At 38.5% G+C, this 19,214-nt stretch overlaps 1 protein-coding gene across 1 annotated transcript in view; it reads left to right on the top strand.

Annotated features, from left to right (window-relative positions):
- PSD3 (pleckstrin and Sec7 domain containing 3) overlaps nucleotides 1–19,214 on the top strand; it is a 521,794-nt gene that overhangs the window by 55,113 nt on the left and 447,467 nt on the right. Inside the window, exon 3 of the mRNA XM_033104950.1 lies at nucleotides 1,594–1,642. The gene's annotated coding sequence lies outside the window, so the exon portion shown is untranslated. The remainder of the gene's footprint in view (nucleotides 1–1,593; nucleotides 1,643–19,214) is intronic.

Raw genomic sequence — 19,214 nt, 5'->3', positions numbered from 1 at the left:
TTTTGGAAAAAATGTATAAACAGAAACAAGCTGAAAAATAATTTATTGAACTATTAGTGATTATCTCTGGGTCATGAAATTATGGGTAAATGATTTTATTTTCTTCTCTTTTCGCATCTACATTTTCTACATTTAATATATTTTACTTTGTAATAACAAAAATTGGAAGTTATTTTAAAATAATCATTCTAAGCATTGAGGTTAACAGAGCATTCACATGTAATTGATGACAAATAAGTTGTCTTTGTTACCTGGTACAATGGTCAGAAGGAGCGAAGCCCAGAATCTTAATGATAGGACAGGACAGAGGTCAAACATCCTACAGTCTTCCATACTCCCATATGTCCATGTGTCCGGACTTGAGGATCAGAAGATAAGATTACTATAACTCTAGGTTATGGATGCAGAGGCCTGCTCAAACCATATGGAGTCTCAAGACTATACTGTGTTTCCCCGAAAATAAGACCTAGCTGGATAATCAGCTCTAATGTGTCTTTTGGAGCAAAAATTAATGCAAGACCCAGTCTTATTTTACTATAATGTAAGACCAGGTCTTTAATATAATGTAATGTAATGTAATAATATACTATACTATACTATAATATAATATATACCAGGTCTTATATTAATTTTTGCTCCAAAAGATGCATTAGAGTTGATTGTCCAGCTAGGTCTTATTTTGGGGGAAACACGGTATTATAAGCACTTTAATCTGGATTTATTTTTACACAGTAGGAATCAAAACTGTGATTCAACAACTGGAATTTAGTGAGGTAAATGTAGGCACCCTAGCAGTTACAAAAGATGTTATCTTCTATGAGAAGAATCTGGTATGTACTCTTCCAGACTACATTTTTACACTTTTACTACACACATATGTAGTCAAAACAATACGTAGTTATCCATTTAAACTGCTGATTATGCTCAATTCAAGAGGCAGGAAGCCCCTTATCACATAGGGGATGCCATATATGATTTGAAGACACTTGCTGCTGAAATTGTGTAATAAGTAGGAAGTCCAAAATCTTCTCCCAAACCAAATGAACCAGGTTTTCTCAAAAGCCAAATAAAAACCTGACCTTTGTTTAAATCTTTCTGAGATATGCTTTATCTTTTTTTTTATCACCAGCAAGACACACATGCCAGATACTTGTGCAAAAAGCATAATCTTGAAAAATTAGATAAACATAGAATTTTATTTTTTTATATTTTGAAAAGTTTAAAAGTCATTTTAAGATAAAATGATTAATTGAATATATACATTGTATCCATTGCTGTGCAGGTCAGTGTTAACAACAGATTCTCCAGAAGGAAAAAAACAAGTTCTGATTTGCAGCATTTGCTGATTTCCATGGTGTAAATACTTTCACCATGGCCTATTTGAAGCTATCATGGTCACATCACTGAATGGGGAGTTGGGAAGAGATGTACACAATCCATTTTTCCCAGTGTGATCTAACTCCAGCATACCACTGATTATACCTAATAGCCATACGTAACAAATATTGAGAATTTTTGAATGACTTTTTTTTCCCACAAAAATAAATAAAACAGTATGAACAACGTTAACGTCCTCCTTGTCTCTCTTCACAGATCCATCTCCTTACCTTCCTCCCCCAGAGACGACTACTTTAAGAATCTGGTATGTACTCTTCCAGACTACATTTTTACACTTTTACTACACACATATGTAGTCAAAACAATACATAGTTATGCTTGGCATATTTTGAATTCTACCTAATGCTATCATATTATACATATTCTTCTACTTTCTTTTCTCTTCAATATTATGTTTTGGAAACTTATTTGTATTGATACATACAGATGCAGTTCATCCATTTAAACTGCTGATTATGCTCAATTATATGGAAATATCACAATTTATTTATCCATCCCCGGGTTAATGGACTTTCTGGTTGTTTTCAATTTTTGCTAATGCGAGTGATGTAACCACCCTTTATATGTATCTCAGTATGTAGAGTTACTATACCTAGAAGTGAAATGAATGGATTGTAGGCAATCATCATTTTCAACTTTAATGACATTGACAAATTGTTCTCCAAGTGGTTGTACCAATTTAGGCTCCTGGCAGAGGTATATAAGGATTTTTGTATTTTCCAGATTCTTGCCAATTCCTAGTATCATCAGATTTTTTAAATGTACCCAAACTTAGGAGATAAAATGGTATCTTGTTTGAACGTGCCTTTTTCAGATTACTAGTTAGGTTGAACATTGCATTCATTAGGGTAAAGGCTAAGCTGCTGTAACAAATAGGCCCCCAATACAGTAGTTTAAATAAGAAAGATATCTTTCTTTTGCATAGCAATCGTATGTTGAGCAGTCCAGGCTGGTCCGGGGGCTCTGCTCCACACAGTTATTCAGGGATCCTTCCATTTGTTACACTGCCACATCCTAGGTTATTGTCCTTGTCTTCATGGCTGCAGTCAGGCTGTTGTCAGATACTAGCTTTTGGGGAAAGTTTCTTATATGCAAATAAAGTGTAAGTTGTACACATCTCTTCCACTCACATTCTATTAGAAGAACTTAGTCTTGCAGATGCATAGGTGCATCCTTAGGAGGAGGCTGGGAAATATAGTCCCTGGCTGGACAACGATGTGTTCAGGGGGCAGGGAAGAAGGGGTGGAGGACTAGCATTTTTTCTTAAGCATGTGTTTGTTGGCCTTCTGGGCTTCCTCTTCTATGATTCAGCTGGTAATATGTCTTGTCCATTTTTATTTTGTTTTTCTTATTGATTTATAGGAATTCTTTACGTGTTCTAGTTTGCCTATCTAATTTTTACAATCAATATGATCATTTAAAATGTACCAGTATATATATGTCAAAAAGAGATATTTAAAAATATTTTAGTGTACATTTAAAGGAGTTTGTTTTTTAAACAAGTCATATCGAATTCTTTTGAGCAATTAAGTTTCCTCTTATAAAATGAGTAATTACTACCCAACCCAATTTTTCTCCTTTCTGGAAATATAGAATCTTACCTACTCAATTTATTTAAAATGAGATAGAACAATATATTCTATTGTCTTCTTAAAAATCAGTTTATGTCAAGGTTTTTAGGCTCATATAAGTTATTCAAAGTTAAAACTTAAAAACTTTAAAAATGTGGTTTCTTAAATTCAATTGAACCTACTGAACCTATAAGAGAATCTAAAAACGTGTGACATTGTGGTAATTTTCTTAACCACTCTGAGTTTCTATTTTCTGAACTGTAAGGATGATATTATTTGCTATTGCCTACTATATGAGACTGTTATAAGGATCAGGCAGGATAATGTAGAGAAAATACTCTACAGAATTTTAATTTTATATACTCGTTAGGAATTAGAATCCAAACAGGATTTCAGTGCCATGTATTAGATTTCATTTGAAGTCTCCTAAATCCTGTTTCCAATTCCACTGACATACTCTAGGCATATACTATCTACACAGATATTTCATAGTCCATAGCAGGGTCTGACTTTTGACAGTCACTACCATGTTTGGGTGTGTGTGTGTGGATATGGTTGGAATAACAGCCAAGGTCCTTAATCAACCACGTGAGATAAGACGCTCCTGCAAGTTGCTGTTCTTCAGACTTGCTCCTTTCCTAATGGCAACCTGGGAGACTGGCTTTCCAGCCTGTTTTCAAGCAGTTTTCAGATAAGCCTCATCACTTCAAGTTGTGCCTTGGAGTTTCTCTCTATCACTGCCTCAGGCCAACTCAACTTGTCATTCATCATTGCCTTCACTATGGGCTATTCCCAGTGTCCCGGATTTTTGCATCCAGTCTGTCACACACAGTTCAGGCCCACTACAGTTAGGTGGGCAGCACAGAAATGGCATCTCCCTGCCTCGGCCCCTTCTTCTCCAGCACCGCCCTGCATGGCAGTACTCAGGCTTGACCAAGGAAAAAGAGGGCTGGTGGGGGCAGAGAGGAAGAGAAGCAAATATCCGGAGATGTGAGTTTTGCTTTCTTAGTGATAAACTAACTTTTAAAAGTTATAAAGGAGACTTTCAACCATGTGTTGAAGAAGTGACTATATAGTAAAAGTCTCATTTATTTTATCGATGTACTTGAATTTTATTAAAAAAATGAGAACGGCAATGTTCCTGTGACAAAATGCAAGACAATTGTTTTATACTGTGTAGCCTAAACCTGCAGATGTTAGGTAGGCCCCATGGGAAAGAGGATGTGAGCTGAGGGACCTGTGGGGTGGCCGAGTAGGGGAATCAGCAGAGTGAGGGTCTCTGTGCTCCCTCTTACCCAGGATGGGGTGAACATTCATTCATTTAACAAGCATTTATTGAGCAACTCCTATCTACCACGATATCGTAGGTGCTGGGATATAGCAGAGGCTGAAACAGGTCAGATCCTGCTCTCACAGAGCTTAAGTTGGTGGGATACAGAGAAGGTTAAGGGGCGAGAGATAGACAAAGAGACACATGTGATTAAAATAAATAAATACAAACATGTTAGTGATAAATACCATATAAAGATTTTTTTTTAAAAAAAAAGTGATGCGAAGAGGCTGAGGACATCAGGGAAGATCTTTCTGAAAAAGTGACATATAATCTGAGATATAAATGATAAGAAGGAGCAAATCATGTAAAGTTAGGTGGGAAAAACACAAAGGGCAGAGTACGCAGCTAGTGCAAAGGACCAACAGTAGGACCAAGTTTAACAGGTCCCCGCGGACAAGGAAGAAGGCTCATGGGGTGGTGTGGGCAGACGGCCGCGAGGTGCATGTGCAAAGGTGGGCTGCGGCCAGATCGTGCAGAGCTCTGTCAGGAAAGGCATGGTCATAAGTCCAGGGGGTTAATTCAGAATGGGGTCCACCTTGGGGAGCTTCTGGGTCAATGAGAAAACCGTGCTTCTCAGAATCAGGTAACTCCCAGATCCAGAGAGTTTCTCTGGGTTGGCTGAGGAACCAGTGTTTGGGGGTGAAGGGCAGACCTTGGGAAGATTGGAGACATTACAGAAACAGTATCCTGCCCTGGAGGAATAGACTAGCGGGTATTGAATGAGTTGGTGGTGGTCTAAGCCAGTGGAAATGAAACCCCCGACGAGGTAGGACAGATCTGAATGGGGACACGGAAGCTGTTAACTCACATAATGTCATATAAGCATCAGTTCAGTCCCTTGTATCCTGTACTGTAGACCTGGACAGCAAACCGGCTCCAGAGCCTCTCGCTTGTGTGTGTGAGCTCTACATGTACTGCAAGGTCTGATTTTCATTGGCTTACATCCTCACCGGGGCTGATCCTCAAGTTGGCAGGTCATTTTGGTGGGAAGCAGCAGTACCGGAGCAAGCTGAGAGGGACAACTAAGATGGACAGAATGGGCTTGTGAAGGTTATGATCAAATTCAGGGTTCTATCCCTTTGAATTTGGATTCCACTCAAAACAAACCTTTCACATTTTTTTTTTTTTTTTACTACATTGTAAAGCAACTGCCTGGTAAAGGAACAAAGGTGAAAATTCATGTGAATAAGACTTGATTATACATTCCACAGACAGATATGCCTTGGAGTAGTTCAGGTACAAGTTAAGACTTTATGTGCCAAGTAATATCTCAGGATAGCAGAAAATGTCCCTGCCTCAAAGATGGTACCATGTCTAACTACAAGGCCCTTAATTTTTGCAGCCAGAAAAAACGCCAGACAGCCTTAAAGCCCATACTTTTCTTAGTAGACAATCCTGTCTCCGGAGGTCAACATGTCCCTAAACTTTGTCTTTGTTGTAGTAAAATGAGACATAATTAGGAGCAATTGAAATGAGGCATATTTCATAGAGAGATACCACATATATTACATTAAAATGTACGTGTCTGTTTGCTCAGTGGAAACTATATAGATACCACACCTGACTACGTACATCACATGAGGAACTTTCCATAAAAATTTTAAAAATCATCGTTATCTTTTATGAGAAGTATCATCTCTGGTGCCTGTGGTCTATGGCCACGGTGCTGAGCACATGTTACATGATCTCATGTCCCCTCTACTATGCCATCATTTCTAAGTGAAAATAATGCACTCAAGAAATCCCAGGACTTGGAAGATCATCTGGTCTGACTTACAGCAGCTTTTCCATCAATGTACTCTTGACTTCATGAGACTTGGGTAATCACTTAGTTGTACTGCCCTGTTTCTTTCGTGGGAGCATGAGAGCAATAACAAATTCACTAAACTAAATCATGGGTTCATAGATACTAGAGATAGAAGGGACCTTGAGAGGCCCGAGCTAGCCTTCTGCCTTCAGACAGTTACGCACAGGAGGGCAGGAGCCACCCTCTTCAAGGCCATACAGCTGGAACATGGTAGAATAGAAGCCACAGCCCAGGTCTCCTATGAAGATCTCCTTCCCGTACGCTGAGCTTTGGTGTGAGGCTGAGTCAATGTGTGCTGAGAGGTAGCACATCTGTGCCGTCGGTGTTCCTTGACAAGTTGTACTTTCAAAGCATAGAATGAAGAGGTGAGGGGGGAATAAAAAATGGTTCCTACAAGTGGCATATTGTGCTTCCCACTCACCAATTTGAAAGCATTTAGGAAAAGAAGCTGAAACTGAAGGAACAGGATCATAGCCTTCTTATCCCAGCCCCACCTGGAATGACATTCAACTCAAATGATGAAACAAACATACCTCCTTCTTGCTTCACCTCTTCTACTCACGCATGTCCACTCCATCTCTCCAATCTGCTCATACCCAAAACCTCTGGACAGCTTGAGGATGTAGCACAGGATTAAACAGGGACTTTCCACCAGTCTTAAGTGGTTTTTAAAGTGCAGAAATGGTAATTAACAGCACTGAAGCGCTCTTGTGTGAGTGTAAGTGTGTGTGTGTGTGTGTGTGTGTGTGTGTGTGTGTGTGTGTTGGGGAGGGAACACTCTTCCTGATGACTGTACCCGAAAGCCAGTTGTTCCTGACCCACTAATGAGGTTTCCTGAATGGCAGAGACATATCCTCTCCCACCATGGAAAGAGCTAGTCTCAGAAAAATCTCTGGTGAGACAGAAAGGTCTGAACAAACATAGACAAGACATTGATTTAATGCAGACGCTGACACCACGAGGAACATGAGGAGAAAAGGGAATACTTGGGGAGAAGCTGCATCTCTTGAAAAGAAAGAGAAAGCAAAGGAATAAATTAAAAGGCCAAGAATTGGCAACAAGGAATTGATCTTGTACATTTATAACCATGTCAACCAGAGCATGCAAAGAAGTGGCTCTGGAAGCAATGAGGAAAATGTGGAGCTTTAGCAGAGGATTAAGAACCCAACCAAAACATGAAACCTGCCCACCCAAGCTGTGAAACCATCATCTCCCTAGTAAGGACAGATTGAGGCTCAAAGTGCAGTCACCCCAGAATGATTTATTTACAGATAAATTATATAGCTATAAGTAAGCACATAGATTGAACTGAAATGTTTATTCACAATATTACTCATGCTATGCTTCTTGAATTGAACTTAAATGACCCTCTGCATTTAAAGTGCCATTGGGCAGCCGGATAGTGGGACTGGGGATAGGGGAGGTGGCAGAAGGGGATAAAGAACCCCACGAATAAGCTCCATTCTGCACAGCAAAAGACCCATTCTAGATTGGGGCTCTCTGTCCCTTTGCCTACTTGCTGGACAGGAGGTTGTGATGGAGTTAATATTCCCACATGGACGTTCCATCGGCATATTTGAGGGCATGCTGGTGGACTGAGTCAGTGAGTGAGTCAAATCCCAGCTCCACCCAGGAGCGAAATGACAATAGAGTCTTTCAGGACATAGGTGTGAGTCATGCTTGAGCAACCGATGCAGTGCAGCCATGACATCACCTCTGCCGTCTACTATTGCCTATGCAGCCCACAGCACGGCTGGGGGAGCAGTGATTGAATCTTAACCAAATTCAACTCTATTAGTTTAACTTTCCCAAGGTCAACATCTGCGGCTCGCTTTTGGCCAGCCAGCAATCTCGAAAATGAGTGTCGATGGCTTGGTTAATGAGGCTTCATAAGAGGAATCTGGGTCCTGATTAAATATTGTGCAGCATGTGCTTGTGGACACGAGGGGGTCTATCTTGCTGGGTTTCTCAGAGCTGTCAATTGTACGTCAAAAAATTGTACAGCAAAATGCCCTTTTAAAAAATATCCTATGGAAAATTTTCATTAAATATACACATGAACAACTTTGTGTAACTATATACGTATGTACCTCTACTATACGTAGACTGATACATTAGCATTAAGTGCCTATAATAAGTCTATGTAGGTATCTGTACAGGTAGGTTTACATGGGTATATGTACATCAAATTGTTCACTGCGGCATTTTTTTGTTACAACAATAAGCATCCAACACTAAATTCCCAACTGTAAGATATTCTAAAGTAGATTATGGCCCATCTATACAGTGAGTGAGATGTTATGGAATTGTCAACAAGGAAGAAGTATGTCGATATGAGCACACATACTGTTATTACATGCTATTCTTTTTTATAAATGCTTAAGATAAGTGAAAAAAACTATGTGATAGAAAAAAACATACAGTAAGGTCCCATTTATGTAAAAAAAGGATAGACATAAATATAAATACAAACTAAACCTGAGACAGTCTATGAAAAAATGGGGAAAACAGCTATTCACTATGTTAGGCTCCTAAGAGGGATTGGTAGTCTGGGAAAGGTAGAGAGGGGAGAGGGAAAATTTGTTTGTTAAAATGAGGGTTTTTTCCCTTAATGTATCTTTTAAAATATGCTAAACATTTAAATAAAGAAAGATACAATAATTCAATATTCAGAAGCCAAGGTATCATTACTAAGTCACTGGCTTAAAATATACTTTAAAAATGATTCCAAGTTTCCATAAATAAGGATTCAAGTGCTCCCAAAGCAGTTTCCTTATTAATCTTTTAATACTGCCATGACTTCTCTTTAGCACCATTTTCAAGGAATTAGGGCATTCTCTTTCTAGATGTTTCCTTTCTCAATAATTCAGACATTCATTAATCTAATAATAAAAGGAAGCTATGAAGAGACCCTGTGTGCCAGATATTACTCATGCTTGATAAATTGCATGCCCAAGGAAATACCAAAAAAGCACGTCAACAAAAATAAAATTTAACTCACATTTATTAAAATAATATGTGCCAAACAGCTCTTTTTTGTGGGAGAGGAAAAATAGCAACATGTATCAAGAAATCTAACAACTGAACATAGAGATTATACCCCATAGGTTTCATCATTCCATGAACTTCTCTTGACTATTTTGTATCAGGCATAACACTGAGGATGAGTAGCAGGACAGTGTGGTGAAAAGAACAGATAAATCAAAACAATACTTACAATGCAACGCAATAAGTGGTAAAATAGAGGCCAAGAAGAAAGTACATTTAAGCCAGTGCAAAATGGCACATAAACAGGAAGGAATGAGGCATTGAGGGAAAGATAAGAGCGCTGCTGTTCCTGCGTGTGGAGGATACACATCTCACTGCCTCTGCCTACTCACCATGTCCACTTGGACATCTAATAAGCATCTCAAACTTAATACACCCCAACCTGAGCTTCTTACTCACACACACACACACACACACAGACAGCCTTCATTGGCTGCTCCCATGCTCTTCCTGTCCTGAGTTCATGATAACCGCATCCTTCAGTTGCTCCAGCCAAATGCCAAAGAGGCATTATTCCATCCTCTGCGTACCCCATATTCAGAGTGTTAGCAAACACTTTCGGCTCCACTGAAAGGCTCCAGAACCTGATCACCCCTCATCAGCTGCATTGCTTCCACCTTGGTCCAAGCCCTTGTCATCTCTGGCAGGGCTGTCCGACTCCAACCTATTCTCCACATAGCAGACCGATAGATCTGTTTATGAGGAAAGACAGATCATAAAATTCTCCAGCTCAAAACCCTGATGACTCTTCTTTGCACATTGAGTAAACACTAAATTCCTCACTGGGGTTGACTGAGGCCTTGACTGAGGAAGAGACCTGGCACTTCCCATCCCCTCATTCTGCTTAGGCCCCTCTACTTCCCCCTCTGGCCCATCCTTCTCCACCCACAGGAGCCCAGCTCTCCCTCCAGCCCCTGCCCCACACTTGCTCTGTCCCCTGCAGTTTCTGTTCAATGACCCTTCTCAACAAGTCTTGCTAATCTCCCACATCAAAGTGCAGTCTCTCCTCTTACATCCTATCTTTATTATTTTTCTCATACCACATGTAACTATCAAACACTGTATATTCTACATATTTAGTTTATTACAACCCATCCTCAGAATATAAATTCCAAAAAGGTAGAGATTTTTGTCTGTTTTGTTCACTGCTGTGTCCTCAGAATGTAGACTAACACTCAGAATATTATAGACATTCAATAAATATTCATGAAATTCATGAAAGAATCGATGGAGTCTAAATGGGGTATGAAATGATCAAAGTTCAGATTGAAGGGATGGCCCAGTTCTTGAATGTGCCATGGTGAGAATTCTGAACCTCATCACAATAGAAAGCCACAGGATCACCAGAGGATAAGAGGGGTGGGGGGTGGGAGATGAGGGTAAGGGGGATCAAATATATGGTGATGGAAGGAGAACTGACTCTGGGTGGTGAGCACACAATGGGATTTATAGATGATGTGATACAGAATTGTACACAATTCTGAAACCTATGTAACTTTACTAACAATTGTCACCCCAATAAACTTTAATTTAAAAAAAAGTTGCTCTCACCCAGCAAAAAAAAAAAAAAGAAAAAGAAAAAGAAAGAAAGCCACAGGAACAAGAGAGGTGGTTATACCATTTGTTTATATATATGATACACACACACACACACACACACACAACATAAAAAATGCAATGGGATGGGGGAAAGGCAGGAAAAAGCAAAGTTAAAAGATTATTGTAATGATATTTGACAGTGAGGATGGAAAAAAAGGATGCAGATTCCAGAGACATTTTAGAGTAGAATTCATGAAACACAGTAGCTAAATTAACGTGGAAAGTGAAGCAGAAGGATCACTCAAAGGTAACTCTGAGTTTCTAGTCTGAAAGTTTAAATCTCATTAAATAAAATTAGAATGTATGACCCGCAAGGTAGGTAATAAAAGCCAATAGTTGTGTCTTCCAGGAGGAAATGCAAACTGGATGACTTCTGGACTTTATAATCGATCTCGTGATATGGTTCCATTTTTACATCTTGTGTGAGTGATTTTCGGCAGCAGATGGTGGGCATACTAAGCAATGATCTGTCTTTCCATTGCTTAAATTAGTATTTCCTAATATGAACTGGAATCTAAGGCTGGAAATGTGGGGGTATTTAAAATGAATAACTCATGCTTAGGTTGCAGACACTTGAAACTTACTAGATAATACTGCAAAATTTTGTGATAGAGTGCTTCAAGGTCACAGAGGAACTTATTGACCTTAAAAGCAATTCATATTTTGCTAAATAGAAGAGGAGAAATAAATAATAGATAAGTGGATGCTGCCATAATACTTGGTAACATATAATACATTAGAACAGGCATCACAATATTCAGGCTGGATATTTTATTTTTATAAAGACATTTTAGGACATGCTTTGAACACAGTTCTACTTTATTTGCATCTGAACATGTGAGCCTATTCTTAACTTCTACAAAGACACACGCTTCCTCTCGTTTTTTTCTGAGCTGTATGATCCTCTCAGTCTAGCTCTTATTTCTACCTTTTGATAAGACATGGATCTAAAAAATACTTTACTTTCCTCTTCACTCTATTACAGGAAAATTCCAGTGTAAGAAAAACAGGAGGCAGGCCCAATGGTCAACTTTAGCTATCACCTGGTCCCCCTTAGCAGGTGGGCGGTCCTGATGGTTTTGCTCCTGGGAATGTCAGTCCAGGGTTTCCAACGGGAAACAGAAATCCAGGTTTTCATATGAAATATTTCTTGTAAGAAGGTAGCAAGCATGTAAAAAAATGTTAAAGTACTGTATGGGCCAACAGTATACACAAAAACTAAGCCTGTCTACTAGCTCGAGTGGAAGTTTCAACTCTGCTTTAGAATTTACAAAACTGTTTCAGGCACATTCTTTCTCTTGACTTCATAACAACCCAGGGAGGTAGGACTGTTGTCATTTTCCTTTTCTGATATGGTAGTGACCGGAGAGGAATGAGAGGCTTACCCACATTAGACAAATCCAAGCCTTCTCAGGTCTAAGCCTCTAATCCAAATCTTGTGCTCTGTCCTCTATTCCATACTGTTGCTTAATGTTCAGAAGATTGAGACAAACTTTAGATTCTGGTTACCTTCCTTTTCCTTCAAATTATACTAATTATTTGTGATCAAAGTAAATATACAAAAATTAATTGTATATATGTAATTTCATTGAACTTGCCTTATAGATTAAGAAAAAATAGACTAATCATGAAAATGCAGGAAAGTTTGCTATTCTTCAAAACCTTAGATAACTTAAGTCTAACTTAGCTGGGTGACGTGTATCTGTTTGTCTCTTCCTTTAATATGTAGATTAGATCTAAAAAAATAAGCACAACGAAAATAATATACATAACTAAATACCTATAGTCTGTCAAGAGGGCAAGTGAGAGACTTTATATTACATTACATTTATATAGCATTTTATACTTATAGCTACGTGTCAATTATACCCCAATAAAAGACTTTATAAATCCTCTCTACTACATATGATCCTATTTGATTCTCATAACAACTTATGACAAATACAGGGAAGGTGTTACTATTCACTTATGGGAGAGGAGGACATTGTGGCTCAGAGACCAGAAAAGTTCTATTTGCTCAAGGTCCATACTGCTTATGAGTAGCGACCAAGAGACTAGCATCAAGGATCAGATTTTCATACAGCTCTGCCACTGCATAGCTCTGTGACTTAAGCAAGACACATTTCCTGGGCATTAGTCCCCCTTTTCATGAAATAATGGATTTTAGCTATGTAATCTCTAAGGGCCCTACTAGCTCTGGAGTTCCAGGGGTTAATGACAGACCCTAGGTCTCCAATTCCTGATATGGCCCGAAACTCTTTCCTGCCTTCCCCTCCATCCTGCCTTCCATGCTCCAACCTGAAGGCTCTTACTCTACTAGGAGAAGCTGTGACATCTCTGAACAAACTTGGACATAGAGGCACTGCCATAAACATGAGCAACAAAGGGGTCAGGACACTCAGAAAGGGGCTTTTCCAATGGTTTGCTACAGGTTTGAAGAGATATAAGTAAGATCCAGGCAAATAGGCAGCAACTAAAAACACTGGGTTAACAATAGTCAAACAAGACAGACACTGGAAACCAAGAGATCCATGCTAAGGTGGAAGGTTACTAGAATTGCCAGTCATGAACTGGCCAGAGATCAAGAAAGAAGATGGCCGTGCTAAACAAAGAGACAGCCACGTGTCAGCAGTCAAAAGAGGAAAGTTAGCCAGATGGATGCCAGGTGCTGAACTGACCTGCGGTCTGTGGTGCTAGCAGTAGATGGCCAGGGTGAGTCAGATGCTGGATCAGGACCAGGATGGTTTTCTCTTGGGTCTTTGTGTTATTTAAAATTTTTAGTGTATCAGGTATGACCTGAAGTGATCATGGCAAACTTGGGAGCCGAAACTTTCTAGATAAGTTGCAGGTCAAGGATCAGTGGAATCATAGAGTATGTATGGGGCAGGAGAGTGGAATTGCTGTGTTATAGGACTGTTCTTGCTTCTTATATCCAGGAACAACATATCACATCCACTGTTACAGCCTTCATACAGAGGAGAAGGTTCAGGCCTGTACTCTCTACTCTGAGTGAATATGGGAGAGAGTTTGGCACATTGATGACTAGTGAGATAAGCCTACCTGCCTCTATGACAAGGTTACGTCTTCCAATAAAGCTTATGTCACCTAAATAACTGTGGAGAAAGGAATTGAGAATTTATCACTTTGGGTTTATGAAGAAATATTAATATTTTGGGTTTATGAAGAAAATATAATATTAAGTGAAAACTACTCATATTCTAACGGCTAATGGAATGTGTGCTTGCATATTCTTGTGCTTTATAACTTTCTCAGATTTAATTTATAATATATATCTCGTAGAGACATACGAGTAATAACATTATGGAAATTCTACCGCATATGTAGGACAGAATGAGGGAAAAAAGGCAAATGATGTCTTAGAATTATTGTGAAAATAGTTTTAACCTCACAGACTCCCTAAATAATCTTAAGGATCCCCAGAGATCTCCAAGAAACAGCACTTGGAAAATTGCTCTTCAAGACCTCTGCAGTTGATACCTCTACATAATATGGCATTAGACTAGATCATCTTCAATATTCATTTTACCGATTGTGTGTGATTTCTGACTTCCATTTTTTTCTGCCCCTTTAAGTTCACAAAACGCTCTCCCACATTCATTGACTTATTTTCTTTCGCAATTTTGTGAGACAGTAGAGTACATCATGTTTTATGTGAAGCACCAGGAAAGATTATGAGTGAATTTAGAAATCAACCCCGAAGGCTGCCATAACCTCATCAGATGCCACAGAGGCCTGATGAGATGGGAGGTTCCCACGGTGATCAGAGACGTGGGATCCCCGCTTCTGCTTCCCCAGAGTCCCTTCAGTTTTGTCCATTTTATGGAATGGGGTTCCACATAGATTTAATTTTTAAAAGGGGTCTCCAAGCATAAGCAACCAAATATATATAAATTGAACCTCATCGAAATTAAAACCTTTTGTGGATCAAATATACTATCAAGAACTGAATAGAACAGAAGAAAATACTTGCAAAACATATATGATAAGAGTCTGGCATTCAGAATATGTAAAGAACTCTTCAATAATAAAAAGAGAAAGAAATTTTAAAATGGACAAAGGATTTAAATAGACATTTCTCCAAAAAAGATATACAAATGACCAAAACAAGCCCATAAAAACATGTTCAACATCATTAGTAACTAGGGAAATGCAAATCAAAACCATAATGAGATATTACTTCACACCCACTAGGATAGCTATATTCAAAAAGAGACGTAATCATATGTATTGATGAGGCTGTGGGCATTGCAACCTTCATGCATTTCTGCTGGGATTATAAAATGGTATAACTGCTATGCATTTGTTAAAAAAGTGCATTTGTTATAAAACAGTATAACTGTTTTGCATTTGTTAAAAAAGTTAAACATAGAGTTACCATATACCCCAGCAACTCCACTCCTAGGTATATATCTAACAATTTAAAACATATGTTCACACAAAAACTTGTACACAAATGTTTGTAACCGATATTTCAAAATATCCCAAAGTATGAGCAACTCGAATATCCATCAACCGATAAATGGATAAACAAAATAATGTGTTATATCCATACAATAGAATATTATTCTGCCATGTAAAAGGAAATGGAGTACTGATTCATGCTATAACATGAATGGATGAGACTTAAAAATATTATGTTAAGTGAAGAAAACTAAGTACAAAAGATCATATACTGTATGATTCCATTTATATGAAATTTCCAGAGTAGACAAGTCCATGCGAAGAGAAAATAGATTCGTGGTTGCTACGAGATGGGGAGATAGGAGAAGGGTGAGGTACGGAAGTTCTTTTTGGAGTTATGAAATGTTCTGGAATTATGTAGTGTTGACACTGCACAACACTGTAGATATACTGAAAACCAATGGGTATATTAAAAACCACTTTAAAATGGTGACTTTTATGTTATAAAATTATCTGAAATAAACACTGAAAAAAAGTGGTATCCTCCAGAAATTATGATTAATATTTGGAGCTTTAAAGACAACTTTGTGATCCACAAAAAATAAACACATGGATAAAGGAGACTGTACTGTAGATTTCCACTGAAGAGGAATGTGTGGAGAATTCTTGTTGCCAGATGGAGTGAGCCTCTCAGACAAGCAGAGGTTGGCTTAGTTCTCAGGTCACTGCACTCCCAGGGCAACTGCTGTCATGCTCAAAGTTTGAAAATGCAGTTGTTCAAGCCACGTAAACACAGTGCTGGCGGGGCACATGAAAACCCACAAGAAAGTATAGATAGGCCAGTTTAAGGGCTACATACCAATGACCTTAGCCTGAGTTAGGACAGAATTTTCCTATGTTCTTATAAAACTCAGGCAGGAATGAAACTATTAGAAAGAAGGAAACAGGAACAACAACAAATAATCACCGCCATAGCCATACAAGCACATGGGTCTCATACATCACAGGAAAACAATCTATGTATGCATGGAGTGCCTTTTCTCTGGTCATCTATGGAGTTTAAGGAGAGGTGACCCAATCAAATCACACTCATTTAAATTCATTCTCAAAAGACAAACACAAAGGTACAAGAATTGAATTTAATGGCTAAAGACAAAAACTTGTTAAAAATATGAGCCAATTAAAAGCTCATTACCCAGAAACACATCTGATGGTGTGAGATGGTATAAGTCTTGATAGGAATGGTGTGATGAACAACCTTTTCTTGAAGCTACCTCCTGATTTACAGCTGGAGTAAGAACCATCTGAGAGACAGGAAAAGCAGGGGAGTACTCAAGCTTCAGGTGGTCGTTCCAAGAGGAAAACCAGATAAGCCTGTCATAAGATAGAAGAACTTTCAGAAAAGTAGTACAAGGTGGTTTTCAACATACCAAGTAAAGGGATAGTGCCTGCTCCACCCTGAGCAGTCTTCAGGGATTCACGTCTATAGGCCACCTGGGATTGCAGAGGGGACCTGATTAATTGGTAACATTGTCTGGATTTTCAAGTCCTGACTCAAATGACCCCATGCAGGAGGAGGTTATTTGCAGGAGGTTGCAAATAACCTGGCATGCAGAAATTCTGTGTGGTGAATAAAGTTGGAAAGGTACATTGTATCTTGCGTGTTACTCATAGGTAGGCCGACTATACTAGCGTTCTGAATCTATACTAGATCAGTAGTACTGAAAAGCAAACAAACTGTAATTTGACCGGTGTTTGACTATAATCACTGCATATTGTAAGCTGTGTATAGAGTTATACATTTAACTCACTCCAGGGAGAGATATATAGAAAGTTTTTTTTTAGACTTCAAAAGTATACATCCTTTTGATTAGTTTTCTCATGTTCTGTCATCATGTAAAATGAAATTTAGATCCAAAGGGCAGTAAGAAGTAACAAATATGCAGCATCCATCTGGAGTGGTGTATGAATACTCATAAGGAAACGCTTCCAAAAAAAAATCATAAATGCTTTCACCAAAGCCCGATAATTAGAAGTTTCGTTAAAGAAACAGTGTAGGTTTTTTTTTTAACTTCCTAGCTAAGGTAAATCAAATTTAATTATATTGTCAATTCCTACCCAAATCCTTGAAATCTTTCAAGCAAATGAATTAAAACCATAATTCTTAATAGGAAATTTGAAAACAAGCTCTCTCAATAGGTTAGAATGTTGCCTAGTTTCTCAAAATAATTTATAACCTTAACAAGAATACATCTTCACATGTTACTCTCTTCTCATAACTCATAGGATTCTTTTTCTCTTTGTAATTATACTAAAAAGATTGTATATATCCTTTTTCTGTTTTAGTAAAATTAGAGAAGGTAAAATTAATTACTATAATTGCAAGTAGGCTTGCAAAGCCTGGGCCACATCATAAAGAGACAGCATTCACATTACTGCAGTGTGTCTGAAACATATCTGGTAAGAACTGAGTCGTCCACTAAATTACTTTCAAGTTAAGGCAGGATTGTGTGAATGAGGAACTAAAGCACAGAAGGAAAAAATAATTTGGGGGTAAGTGGCTGAGTCAGGAGAAAAAGTGAGTAGGTGGAGAGCTCTGTTACTCCCTTGCCTTCTGAGCTGTGATATCCCAAAGGTAGGCTCACATCCCTTACCTGAAATTTGTGGGGTCAGATGTGTTTCAAAATTCCAAATGTTTTGGACTGCATGAAGGTAAGCTATTTCACATATGTTGCCTATGATGAGACACCCCCAGGGTGGTTGGAGTAGCAGCTCATAACTAAACGTATCAGTATATCTACATTTTAACAGCAGATGTACATTTATCACACTAAGTGGGATAAAGACTGAAAATAGCCTCGCATCAGTTTGGGTCAGATTTGGCCTTCAAATTCTGAAATATTGTTAGTTTTCAGAGATTTTCTTGAAATGGTGGATAAAAGATTGTGAGCTTGTAATTAAATTTAAGAGTCTATTCCCTCTTCTTCCTGCAGGGAAGGAAATCCTTTCCTGGGTCGTCGGTAGAAAATCCTTTCTAGTATCTTCTTTGCCCTCTGTCTCCCCTCCCTTCACAATAGAGCTTGTGCAAGAAAGAGCAACAACACTCACCCCAGTGTTTGACCCTGGCTCTGACCGGTCAGTGTGTCTTGTAAGAGGTGAATTTGACATCCAGTCAAATACATAGATCCTTGTTAGTGATACTCCAAAGAGAAGGATTTTGTAATTGCTGGATTTGGTGAATCATGGTCAGTGTGTGAGTGAGTGTCCAAGTAATTACCTTGAGGAATCTTTCATTCTATCATTCACTTTGACCTAAATTATGTTGTATTATTTGTGTAAGCTATCCAAGATAATCTGATGATTATAAAAAAACATTTTAAATTCCCAGTGACTCTGAATAAATGAGGTATCCCTGTCTTGTCTCTTTCTATGTGTTCCCTTTCTTTCCTCTACTGAACCCTGTGACCCCAATCCAAGTTAAATAGGATTAAAAGTATGAGCAAATTATGAAAAACGTTATTTTGGGTGTTGAGATAACTAGCACCTTGTTCACAAACATAACGAAGGTAGTCACCCAAATAAACTTTTTTTAAAAATTTATTGGGGTGACAATTGTTAGTAAAGTTACATAGATTTCAGGTGTACAATTACATCATCTATAAATCCCATTGTGTGTTCACCACCCAGAGTCAGTTCTTCGTCCATCACCATATATTTGATCCCCCTTACCCTCGCCTCCCACCCCTTTTCCCCCTTGCCCACCTTACCCTCTGGTAACCACTAAGCTATAGTCTGTATATATATACACAATGGAATACTATTCGGCGGTAAGAAAAGATAAAATAGGACCATTTGTGACAACATGGATGGATCTTGAGATTATAATGCTAAGCGAAATGAGTCAGACAGAAAAAGCAGAGACCGATATGATTTCACTGATATGTGGTATATAAACCAAAAGCAAAAAAAGAACAAAACAAATGAGAAACAAGAACTCATAGATACAATCTTGTTTTACAGTAGCCAGCAGCATCCA

The sequence above is a fragment of the Rhinolophus ferrumequinum genome, chromosome 4 (genome assembly GCF_004115265.2).
Source record: "Rhinolophus ferrumequinum isolate MPI-CBG mRhiFer1 chromosome 4, mRhiFer1_v1.p, whole genome shotgun sequence".
In the NCBI taxonomy this organism is placed as follows: Eukaryota; Metazoa; Chordata; class Mammalia; order Chiroptera; family Rhinolophidae; genus Rhinolophus; species Rhinolophus ferrumequinum.
The sequence above is the reverse complement of the archived record's forward strand: the minus strand, read 5'-3'. Positions and strand labels throughout refer to the sequence as shown.